Below are 12,316 nucleotides of genomic sequence, written 5' to 3' on the forward strand. Positions count from 1 at the left end.
GCTATGATGACAAACATTCTCAGGGAGTAGCTGGAAGTGGCTTCAAAAGCATTAAGAGTCTCCCTGCTGGAGGCAAAGCAAGTGATCCGTTAGTAAATGTACTGCACACCGGTAATTCCCTGCTTAACAACTGGATTACTAAGCATGAATTGCATATATGACCATCCACTTGCTAGCATAAGATATTTAGTAAAGCAAAGATGCACTGCTCTGTCTGTAGCCGAACACTGTGACATTGAGCTGCTGGCAACTGAGTAGTGCATCTTTCCACTGTTGAAAACACTATGCTAACAAATTTAAATTAATTCTCATAATTCCTTGCTGGCAATCCTGTTGTTGAGCCTGTGTCCATGTACCACAGTCCAAGTGAGACAAAAAAATGTCAGTCTTGTCATAATATCTCAAGAGGGTGGTGGTTTTTACATCTGCACAAAACCATGATGACCAGGCATAACCTAATGTATACTTTCATTCCCACTGAGACTGTTTTTTCAAAGCCCAAAAAATAAAATGATTTATTAAACAGATAAGCCATGTGTAATATCCTGAAAAGTTGTGTCATATGGCAGGTATCTCTGATCTCTGATCTTGGAATGGCCTGTGCTTTGTGTATAGCACCCTTTGGTTGAAGGAGCTCACAGTTAATTAAGTGAGAGCCCTTCTCAGAAAGGCAATTTCCAGGCACTCATGCAGCTCAGTACAAACCGCACAATACCGAGGCACCATGATTTTCATTTGTGAATTTAAAGGCAATACCAGCAACAGAAAAGGGAATAAAAAGGAGGAAAAGATCTAACAGATTCTCTACAGATAAAAATGGGGAGAAACCTGAAAGAATTACAGTGAGCACATCAATCAGACATGAGGACTTCCCACACGACTGAAGTAAAAAGAACAGCTGGATGTAACTCAAGGAAGCACGATATCATTACATGAGGAGGAACACACAGGGTTTTGTTACTTTCACCTTTAACTACAGGTAGTATCAAACGCTTGCAAGATCTCACTCACTTCAGTGTGGGTTTCTGAGGTTCCACAATAGACCTCGGCTAAGCACTAACTGCCTTTAAAGTGAGACCGCCGGAATTTTAAGCTGGGGATAAAGTAATGAAAGGTTACAACCGTTATTAAAGGGAACCTTAAGTGACACGTGACATGATGAGATAAACAAGTGTATGTAAAGTGCATAGCATACAAATAAATATGCTGTGATGTTTTCTTCTTTCCCTGCCTGAAATAGTTAGAATCCTATTATGCAACTGAGAGCTTTTCTTTAGTGGGGACCCAGTTGGACTACTGATAAGTAATTACAGCTATAAAATACTTTGCTCTAGGAAACCTAGTTATCTCCCAGGAGAGGATATATAAAAAGCTCAATAGTCAACAGTATTTGAGCACTTTGAGACACAGAGACAGACTGTTGCATTCAGCGGAGAGTTTATAAACATAACATAAAACTGTGGGGTATCTAAAAGTCATTTTTAGGAGTAGGAGGATAGATACAATTGGTGTAGGTGGGTTAGAATTTGTCAGGCTGTTGTTGCTACTGTGAGTCCCGCAACCCACACTATTACAGTGACATTTCTGTGGCAGGTGGCAAGTTTTGGCATGACTTCTTCTACAGTATGGAAACATATAACAATCACCAGACATCAGCAAATCAACCAAACAATAAATGGGAGCTCCAGGCATCTTTTAAAAATACTTGTGAACTGCATGTATTAAAAATGAAAATTTAGGATTTAACCTCCTTGCTGGCAAGGAGGCAGCGCCGCACTTTTTTTAAATTTATTTTTTTTAAATCATGTAGCGAGCCCAGGGCTCGCTACATGATAGCCGCTGAGCGGCGGCATCCCCCCACCCACTCCGATCGCCTTCGGCGATCAGAGTTTGCAGAAAATCCCGTTGAGAACGGGATTTCCTGCAGGGCTTCCCCGGTCGCCATGGCGACGGGGCGGGATGACGTCACCGACGTCATGGACTTTGGGACGTCACAGGGAATCCCGGGCCACCCCTCAGCGCTGCCTGGCCCTGATTGGCCAGGCTGCGCAAGGGGTCTGGAGGGGGGGGGGGGGCGGCGCGATGTTGTGGATAGCGGCGGATCGGCGGCGATCGGGTGTTACAAGCAGCAAGCAAAGTGCTAGCTGCTTGTAACAAAAAAAAATTATGCAAATCGGCCCAGCGGGGCCTGAGAAATCCTGCTGCGCAGGTTACCCCGAGCTGAGCTCGGGATAACCGGCAAGGAGGTTAAGTTATATTTTTTGTTTCTTTACACGTAACATGCAATGTATCTTGAAGTAACAACCCACCTACCACAGTATTTTAAATACAGTATATACAGCATACACACAATTGTGCTCATAAAAGTTTATATACCCTGGCAGAATTTATGATTTATTAACCATTTTTCATAGACTATGAATGATAACACAAAAAAACTTTTCTTTCACTCTTGATTAGTGTTTTTCTGAAACCATTTGTAGTCAAACAACTTTGTTTAATCTGTTGAATCATAATCACTACACAAACTATCCAGATCACCCTGATCAAAAGTTTACATACCCCAGTTTTTGATACTGTGTATTGCCCCATTAACATCAATGACAGCTTTAACTCTTTTCTGGTAGTTGTGGATGAGGTTCTTTACCTTCTGAAACGATAAAGCTGCCTATTCTTCCTGGCAAAAAGCCTCCAGTTGCCATAAATTCTTGGGCTGTCGTGCATGAACTGCACATTTGAGGTCTCAATGATATTGAGATCAGGAGATTGAGGTGTCCACGCCAGAGCCTTCATTTTATTTTGCTGTAGCAAATGACATGTTGACTTGGCCTTGTGTTTTGGATCATTATTGTTTTGGATTATTATATTTTTGGGATGTCCAAGTGCGTCACATACTGAATTTCCTGGCTAATGATTGCAAATTTTCAACCACTATTTTTTGTTAATTGCATTCATATTGCCACCAATTCTGACCACATTTTCCTGTGTTTTTGTAGCTCACATCCTCAAAACATCAGCAATCCTTTATGTTTCACTGTAGGAACTGTGTACCTTTCATCACAGGCCTTGTTGACTCATCTCCAAAAGTAGCATTTATAGTTAAGGCCAAAAAGTTAAATTTTTGTCTCATCACTCCAAATGACTTTGTGCCAGAAGGTTTGAGGCTTGTACCTGTGCTCTTTGGCATATTGTAAGTGGGATACTTTGTGGCATTTGTGTAGTAATGGCTTTCTACCGGCAACTAGACCATGCAGGCCATCTGTCTTCAAGTGCCTCCGTACAATGCATTTTGAAGCTGACACACCACATTTTTTCAGACAGTCCTTTATTTCATTCACCTGAAGTTCTTGTGGGTTTTTCCTTGCATTCTGAACAACTTTCCTTACAGGTGTGGCTGAATTTATAGTTTGTCTACTTGACCGTGGTTTGGTTTCAACAGAATCCATAATTTTCCACTTCTTAATTAGAGTTTGAACACTGCCGATTGGCATTCTCAATTCCTGATATTTTCTTATATACATTCCTGTTTTATAGAGATCAAATACCTTTTCCTGAAGATCCTTTGACATTTCTTTTGCTCTCCCCATGACTTAGAATCCAAAAAAAACATCAGTGCAGCACTAGATGAAGGAGTCCAGAAACTCACTGACCTTTTACACACACTCAGCCATCAAAATCTGTTTAAGGAGGGTGAACACCGAGAGCCCAATATATTGTAGTATGTACTGTAACTTATGGGTATAGAAGAAGTATAATGTTATACTCACAAATCTGGGTTACCGTGTCAGGCAACCACTTTGAAGGCAGGTGGGGAGTATTAGACCTGTCCCCACTCAGGATTAAGACATAGCTCTCTGTAGATCGGAAAAAAGGGAAAAGAGGGAAGTCCCCTCCACCAAGGTTGGACACACTTATTGTACAGTTGTACAAAGGCGCCAAAAGTATAAAAGTAGGATCAAATGTTTTAAAAGAGAACAATGGGGAGTTAGTGGTGGACTTACCTCCCCAAAATAGACACAGAAAAATGTTGTTTAATTCAACAAAAGCAATTTATTTACATACTTTGGATAGTTGCAAAGCGTTTCGTGGGTATATCCCACTTCATCAGGCAATAAAATTGGAGTACAATCGACTCATACGTTCTCAGTACAAGCTTAGGCGCTAAGCTTGTACTGAGAACGTATGAGTCGATTGTACTCCAATTTTATTGCCTGATGAAGTGGGATGTGCTCACGAAACGTGTTGCATCTATCCAGTGTATGTAAATAAATCGCTTTTGTTGAATTAAGCAACATTTTTCTGTGTCTAGTTTGGGGAGGTAAGTCCACCACTTACCCCCCATTGTTCTCTTTTAAAAAATGTTATCCTACTTTTATACTTTTGGCGCCTCTGTACAACTGTACAATTAAAATCTGTTTGTGTCAAGTTGTGTGCATATTATTAGCCAAATCACCAGGGTATGTAAACTTTTGATCAGGGTTATTTGTGTAGTTTGTTTAGTGATTATGATTTAAAAAGAGTAAACACAGATGTTTGACAATAAATGGCTTCAGTTAACCACTAACCATGTATGAAAGAAAAGTTTTTGTGTTATCATTCACATTCTATGGAAATGGTTAAATGAATACTATCAATACCCAAGTGTTCTAAAATGACAGTGTGCAAATAATGTCTAAGTAGCAGTGTAAACCTTTTCCTACTTTTCATGTTAAATATCAGAGGCAAAAGCTGTAATTTATTGAGGGTAGGATTTAGCTATATTGGGACAAATCAATTGCAGAAGGGGTGTCTGCTTCAATGCACAGCCAGAGTTGCATATCAGACTACAGAAAGAAAATATCAAACATATCAAACTCTGAAAGCAAAAACAGTACAAAAAAGCTGTAACATTTAGTTACATTTCCTCTGCTCTCTTCAGACACGTCAGAAACACAGGACACAGGATCTGCAGCTGTTGGGAGCTCTCTTCTCTGTCACACACAGAGCTACACATAGATTTAACTGATCAAGTGTGAGGGGAATTTCCCCTCTCCTCATGGCTCAGTCAGCCGTCAGTTTTGGCGTCAGTAAAGATTGAATGTATTTTGATAACAGTAAACAAAGAAGTTGCTACTAAAATGTATACACCAGTACTTAGCAGCACTTCCCAAACAATTCCTGTGTCAATTGAAAAAAATATGTGAATCGATAGTATTCCTTTAAGAAATCATACACTCTGCTAGGGTATGTAAACTTATGAGCACAACTGTAATATACATATACAGACAGTACAAACGATTCGAGTTACAACATTTCAGAAATACGTATAAAGTTGTTTATCTACAAAATAAACGATAGTTTTCTATTACAAAATTGTGTTACAATATTGTATAAACTGTTATAAATAGGTTAACCACTTAAGGACCACAGGCTTACATCCCTGTATATATATATATATATATATATATATATATATATATATATATATATATATATATATATATATATATATATATATATATATATATATACATATATATACATACAGTGGTGTGAAAAACTATTTGCCCCCTTCCTGAATTCTTATTCTTTTGCATGTTTGTCACACTTAAATGTTTCTGCTCATCAAACACCGTTAACTATTAGTCAAAGATAACATAATTGAACACAAAATGCAGTTTTAAATGATGGTTTTTATTATTTAGTGAGAAAAAAACCCTCAAAACCTACATGGCCCTGTGTGAAAAAGAAATTGCCCCCTGACCCTAATAACTGGTTGGGCCACCCTTAGCAGCAATAACTGCAATCAAGCGTTTGCAATAACTTGCAATGAGTCTTTTACAGCGCTCTGGAGGAATTTTGGCCCACTCATCTTTGCAGAATTGTTGTAATGCAGCTTTATTTGAGGGTTTTCTAGCATGAACCGCCTTTTTAAGGTCATGCCACAACATCTCAATAGGATTCAGGTCAGGACTTTGACTAGGCTACTCCAAAGTCTTCACTTTGTTTTTCTTCAGCCATTCAGAGGTGGATTTGCTGGTGTGTTTTGGGTCATTGTCCTGCTGCAGCACCCAAGATCGCTTCAGCTTGAGTTGACGAACAGATGGCCGGACATTTTCCTTCAGGATTTTTTGGTTGACAGTAGAATTCATGGTTCCATCTATCACAGCAAGCCTTCCAGGTCCTGAAGCAGCAAAACAACCCCAGACCATCACACTACCACCACCATATTTTACTGTTGGTATGATGTTCTTTTGCTGAAATGCTGTGTTACTTCTATGCCAGATGTAACAGGACACGCACCTTCCAAAAAGTTCAACTTTTGTCTTATCGGTCCACAAGGTATTTTCCCGAAAGTCTTGGCAATCATTGAGATGTTTTTTTAGCAAAGTTGAGACGAGCCTTAATGTTCTTTTTGCTTAAAAGTGGTTTGCGCCTTGGATATCTGCCATGCAGGCCGTTTTTGCCCAGTCTCTTTCTTATGGTGGAGTCATGAACACTGACCTTAATTGAGGCAAGTAAGGCCTGCAGTTCTTTAGATGTTGTCCTGGGGTCTTTTGTGGCCTCTCGGATGAGTTTTCTCTGCGCTCTTGGGGTAATTTTGGTCGGCCGGCCACTCCTGGGAAGGTTCATCACTGTTCCATGTGTTTGCCATTTGTGGATAATGGCTCTCACTGTGGTTCGCTGGAGTCCCAAAGCTTTAGAAATGGCTTTATAACCTTTACCAGACTGATAGATCTCAATTACAGTACTTTTGTTCTCATTTGTTCCTGAATTTCTTTGGATCTTGGCATGATGTCTAGCTTTTGAGGTGCTTTTGGTCTACTTATCTGTGTCAGATAGCTCCTATTTAATAGATTTCTTGATTGAAACAGGTGTGGCAGTAATCAGGCCTGGGGGTGACTACAGAAATTGAACTCAGGTGTGATAAACCACAGTTAAGTTATTTTTTAACAAGGGGGGGCAATCACTTTTTCACACAGGGCCATGTAGATTTTGAGTTTTTTTTCTCACTAAATAATAAAAACCATAATCTAAAACTGCATTTTGTGTTCAATTATGTTATCTTTGACTAATAGTTAACGTTTTTTGATGAGCAGAAACATTTAAGTGTGACAAACATTCAAAAGAAGAAGAAATCAGGAAGGGGGCAAATACTTTTTCACACCACTGTATATATATATATATATATATATATATATATATATATATATATATATATATATATATATATATATATGACAAAATCAAAAACAAAGAAGAGGTGGGTGTGTCAACAGGAGGCAGAAAACTGAGTGTGATATCAAGTGTTCAAGATAGCTTGTGCTTTAGAGAACATTAGGATGTAAGTAAAAGGGACATACAAGTGTGCCTATTATAGATGGCCTGAACGGTTCGCCAGCGAACAGTTCCAGGCGAACTTTAGGTGGTTCGCGTTCGCTGGCGAAGGCGAAATTTTGCGGAAATTCGATTCGCCCCATAGTGCTCCATTCAGCAGAACTTTGACCCTCTACATCACAGTCAGCAGGCACATTGTCACCAATCAGACTACACTCACTCTTGGAGCCCCACCCCCCTTATAAAAGGCAAGGTTCTCCTGTCGTTTTACTCACTCGTTTGCCTACAGTAATTAGTTAAGGGACAGCTGCTGACAGACTCTGCTAGGGAGAGTTTAGTTAGGCTCTTGTAGGCTTGTTCCTAGCTGATTGTTATTCCTTATATTTCCCTCTCTCCCTCCTTTCTCTTCCCTCTCTCCCTCCTCCCTCTCTCCCTCCTCCCGGAGGGAGGAGGGTCTCATCTTCCAGGGAATTGTAGTATTTCAAAAGCCAGCTTACATACAGTGGCTGGAAATTGAACCCAGGCTGGGCTGGGAATTGAACCCAGGTCTGAGTGTGTGGTAGGAAACTCACTTAACCACTATAACACCAACAACTCTACTTGCTGAAGCCAGCCTAGCATGTACCATTATGATCAATCCAAGAGAAAAATTAGCTTGCTTGAGGATTTGTAGCATGTCAAAAGCCAACTCACATTGGCTGGGAATTGAACCCAGGTCTCAGTGTGTGGTAGGTAACTCACTTAACCACTATACCACCAACAACACTACATGCTGAAGCCGGGCCTTGCATGTACCATTATGATCAATCCAAGAGAAAAATTAGCTTGCTTAAGGATTTGTAGCATATCAAAAGCCAACTCACATTGGCTGGGAATTGAACCCAGGTCTCAGTGTGTGGTAGGTAACTCACTTAACCACTATACCACCACCAACACTACATGCTGAAGCCAGCCTACCATGTAACATTATGATCAATCCAAGAGAAAAAGTAGCTTGCTTAAGGAGTTGTCGGATGTGAAAAGCCAACTCACATTGGCTGGGAATAGAACCCAGGTCTGAGTGTGTAGCATGAGGGTTATATATATATATATATATATATATATATATATATATATATATATATATATATATATATTACTCTTGGATTTCAATCCTGTGCACGTTTGGATGCAAATGGCAGTCAGCATAATGTTTGAATCATCAACCATTACAGTATAATTCAAATTTTAATGAACAAACCTCCTACTGATAACGGTATAGTTTTCAAAAATAAAAAAAACTTAAAATTCACTGGTCCAAATTATTATGCATAACCGAGTTTAAAACCATTTTATAGCTTGTGAAAACCTGAAAATGGTCATTTGTTGAATTTTCTGCATCAGGGGGTCATATTTACTGAAATCAAAAGCAATTTCAATCAAAAACATCTTAACAGGTCAAGTTACATATTAACAATGGACCCCTTACTTAATAGCAGCTTCATAATTCTTGCATCAATTGAACTTGTGACATTTTTGGATAGTTTCTGGTTGAATTTTTTTAAAAGATGTCAGAATAGCCTACCAGAGCTGCTGTTTGGATGTAAACTGCCTTCCATACTCATAGACCTTTTGTTGAGGATTCTCCATAAGTTCTCAGTAGGACTGGGGTCACGGGAGGATGTTGGCCACACCATGAGTTTCTCTTCTTTAATGCCAAAAGCAGCAAATGATGCAGAGATATTCCTTGCAGCATGAGATGGTGCATTGTCATGCATGAAGATGATTTTTTCACAATTCTTCTTTTTGTGCCATGGAAGAAAGTGGTCAGTCAGAAACTCTACATACTTTTCAGAGGCCATTTTCACACCTTCAGGGACCCTAAAGGGGCCAAAGCTCTATCTTCCCATGATTCCAGCCCAAAACATTACTCTGCATGTCGCAAGCTTGTTGGGACATGGTGACCATCCACCACTGCATCCTTTTGGACTATTCAGGGTTGCATGGCACTTAGCAGTAAATAAGACTGTTTGTAAATTTGTTGCCATGTTGTTCCTGGCTCATTGCAGCCATTTCTGCTTGTGAGCATTGGTTGGGGGTGGCTGAATAAAACGTTTATGCATAACTGCAATCCTCTGGAGGATCCTGCACCGTGATACTTGTGGGACGCCAGAGGAACCAGCAGCTTCAAATAACTGCTTGCTGCTTTGTTATGGCATTTCAGCAGCTGCTCTCTTAATCTGAAGTATTTATTAGGCAGAAATCTTTTAACAGTATGATGATCATGCTTAAGTGTTCATGAAATATAAAGGTTTTTATACCTTGTCCAAGGCATTCAACTATTTCACACTTTTCGGCAACAGAGAGATAATTCTTCTTTCTCATATTTCTTGAAAATGGTGGTCTGCTTAATAATGTGGAACACCCTTTTTTTTAGTAATTTTAGTAGTTTAATAGTTTTTCCTTTAATCGGGCTCACCTGTCAAACTAGTTATCAGAGGTGCCCAAGATTGATTTCAGTGATCAAAAGAGCCCTGAGACACAATACCATTTGTGAATTTAATTGAGAAACAAAATATTTAATACACTTAAATACAATTTGCATAATAATTTGGAACGCAGTGAATAACCTGAGCAACAATTCAGTTTCCACTCTTTCAAGTCAGGATTAAAAAAAAAACTCAAGTATCTGACTGAAGTATCTGACTGGTTGCTATTAGCATGTTTAGTCTTCTCAACCTTTTTTCTTCTCATTTCAATAAGCAAGTAAATGTAAATTAGCCTTCAACAACATGCAAGTGATTCATAATGGTTAGAGATGTGAATTATAGAGAAGAAATGTAGCTGAAGCAATTATTTGTCATTCTCTGATACATAGAACTGTTTTCTTAAAAATAACAGTGCATTAAGTGCTTCTGAAAGTGCTACTTTAAATGCAATGCTATACTGAAAGCATTTAGGATCAAATAGTATAAATATGGCTATTAACCATCGTGCACTCAACATTTCAATTTATCATAGCCAAAAATGAGAGGAATATGGAACGTGCCAAATGTTATTTCTATAGCTATTGGGTTACACCTCTGCTTTTAATATTTTTTTAAAGTAAACCTGAGGGGTTTCAAAAAATTACCGATATTTGTACAACCAGCACCCAAATCATACGGCAGCAATATGTACACAGTTATGAGCTCAGTTAAGCTGCAGTTGTCACAGACGGTGGCTTGGCCGCAGATGCGTCCTAGAACCGCCCGTGAAGAAAATGCGATCGCAATCGATTCTCTGCATCAATTGTGATTCAGATCAATAGAATCTGGATTGGTTGTGTGGGGGCTACCTGTAGCAACCTGGAGTTTCTCTTTCTCTCAGCTGTCACGGAACAACCAGTCGATTTTTCCAATTTCTTGGTCAGATTTGCCAGTCATTGCAGTGATCAGAAAACTGACATTTCTGAGTTTTTTAAAAGACAGTTCTTTCCCTCTTTCCACCCAAAGGGCAGGAGCCTGCTGCAGAGTGTCCCCGGCATCAAGCTGTGCTAATGGCCCATCCATCAGATGGAGTTGATAAGCAGGATGGCAGAACCAATTTAGTGGGGAAAAGTCCGACTCTCTGGCTACAATCCCAGCAGGGGAGCGGACACGTAGCTTGCTGCCCAAAAGCTTCACAACAGCCTTCACCTAGAACTGACCTACTGTTACCTCTAGATGCTCCCCAAACTCCCAGAGCATGCTGGGCCTGGTCTTGCGCTGGTTCTGAAAACTTTTCAGAACATTCTGGGGTAAAGACTGCCAGTTAGGCAGTTTGAAAGTGCCTTGATGATACCACAGAGGTCCTACCCCTAATGTTTGGTATCAGGCTGCTGGGTAAATCGAGACAGACCTGAAAATGTTAGTAAATCTGCCCTGACCTGTACGGTTCTGTGAGATAGAGCCCATATATGGTTAGATATGATTTCTGGTCCCCAGGACAAGGGGAGGACTAATCTCATATTCTAATATTCTCATATTCTGTGTGGCTCCCGCCCTCACTCCCTCCTACTGAATCAGGGGCATAAGAATGGCAGAGGAGCCAAACTCAGTGTCCTCCACTTTGAACATCATCCTGAATATATCCTTGCCAGCTTGAGGACATGTTGGCACCTGGTTTGTTTGGACTTTGAACTGAACTGAAACAAAAGAACTTTACAAGTTTTCCCAGAACGGACACGAACCTGAGTATTTTATCCTTTTATTTTCATACTGGCTATTAATGTTTCTATAATTGTTGATTTTAATAATTTTCTGTATATATTAATTATTTATATTGTTTTCAATAAACCGAGGCTAACGTCAGTTTGTTTTTCCGCGACCCTATTATTCAGCCATACACAGAAACTAAACCCGAGTCTCTGGAGAGACGCTACTAATGTACTGTTGCTAGCTAGACAGAATAGGGTGTGTATAACCGTTTTTATTTGTAGATCTAGGCTCAGCAAGTCAGTGGGTGCCGCTGTCCCATGATAACAGCGGTGGTGGCAGTTATACCCTGAAATAGCGTGTACGTTGTAAGTACCGTAACCCACAGGCTCCAGTCTAGTCGGGCTGCTGCCAAAATTCCATCGGTTCCTATGCACAGATCGCGACCACAGCATGCATGGTCTGTGTGCTGAAACCGTTTGGAAGGCAATTTGCGGTCTGGCCACCAGGGGCCCTGTGACAGTGTTTGGCAGTGGTTGGGATCCGTGTTGAGCTGAAAATATCTCAGATAGCGCTATCAAATTAGCCCTGTCGAGAAACAAACTAAATTCGTTGGAGTAGCTGGAATGCAATATATTTTTTATATATACAGAGACTGTGTAGCCAGTACCCCTCCCCAAAAGTTTTATTTTATTTGCCATGGAAATGTCCGGGAACTACCAGAACATGTGCCTAGCAGACCTGAAAAATCTTTGTGAAGCGAGGGGCATTGACATCCTCCGCAAGAAAAAACAGGACCTGATAGCAGACTTGTCCAGATGGGATAGCCAGCAACTGCGGGAGTT

At 40.1% G+C, this 12,316-nt stretch overlaps 1 protein-coding gene across 24 annotated transcripts in view; it reads right to left on the reverse strand.

Moving 5' to 3' along the window:
* Positions 1-12,316, reverse strand: part of ERC2 (ELKS/RAB6-interacting/CAST family member 2) — a 1,931,514-nt gene that overhangs the window by 1,826,193 nt on the left and 93,005 nt on the right. The gene's annotated exons all lie outside the window — the stretch shown is intronic.

Source organism: Hyperolius riggenbachi, chromosome 9, assembly GCF_040937935.1.
Source record: "Hyperolius riggenbachi isolate aHypRig1 chromosome 9, aHypRig1.pri, whole genome shotgun sequence".
Lineage (NCBI taxonomy): Eukaryota > Metazoa > Chordata > Amphibia > Anura > Hyperoliidae > Hyperolius > Hyperolius riggenbachi.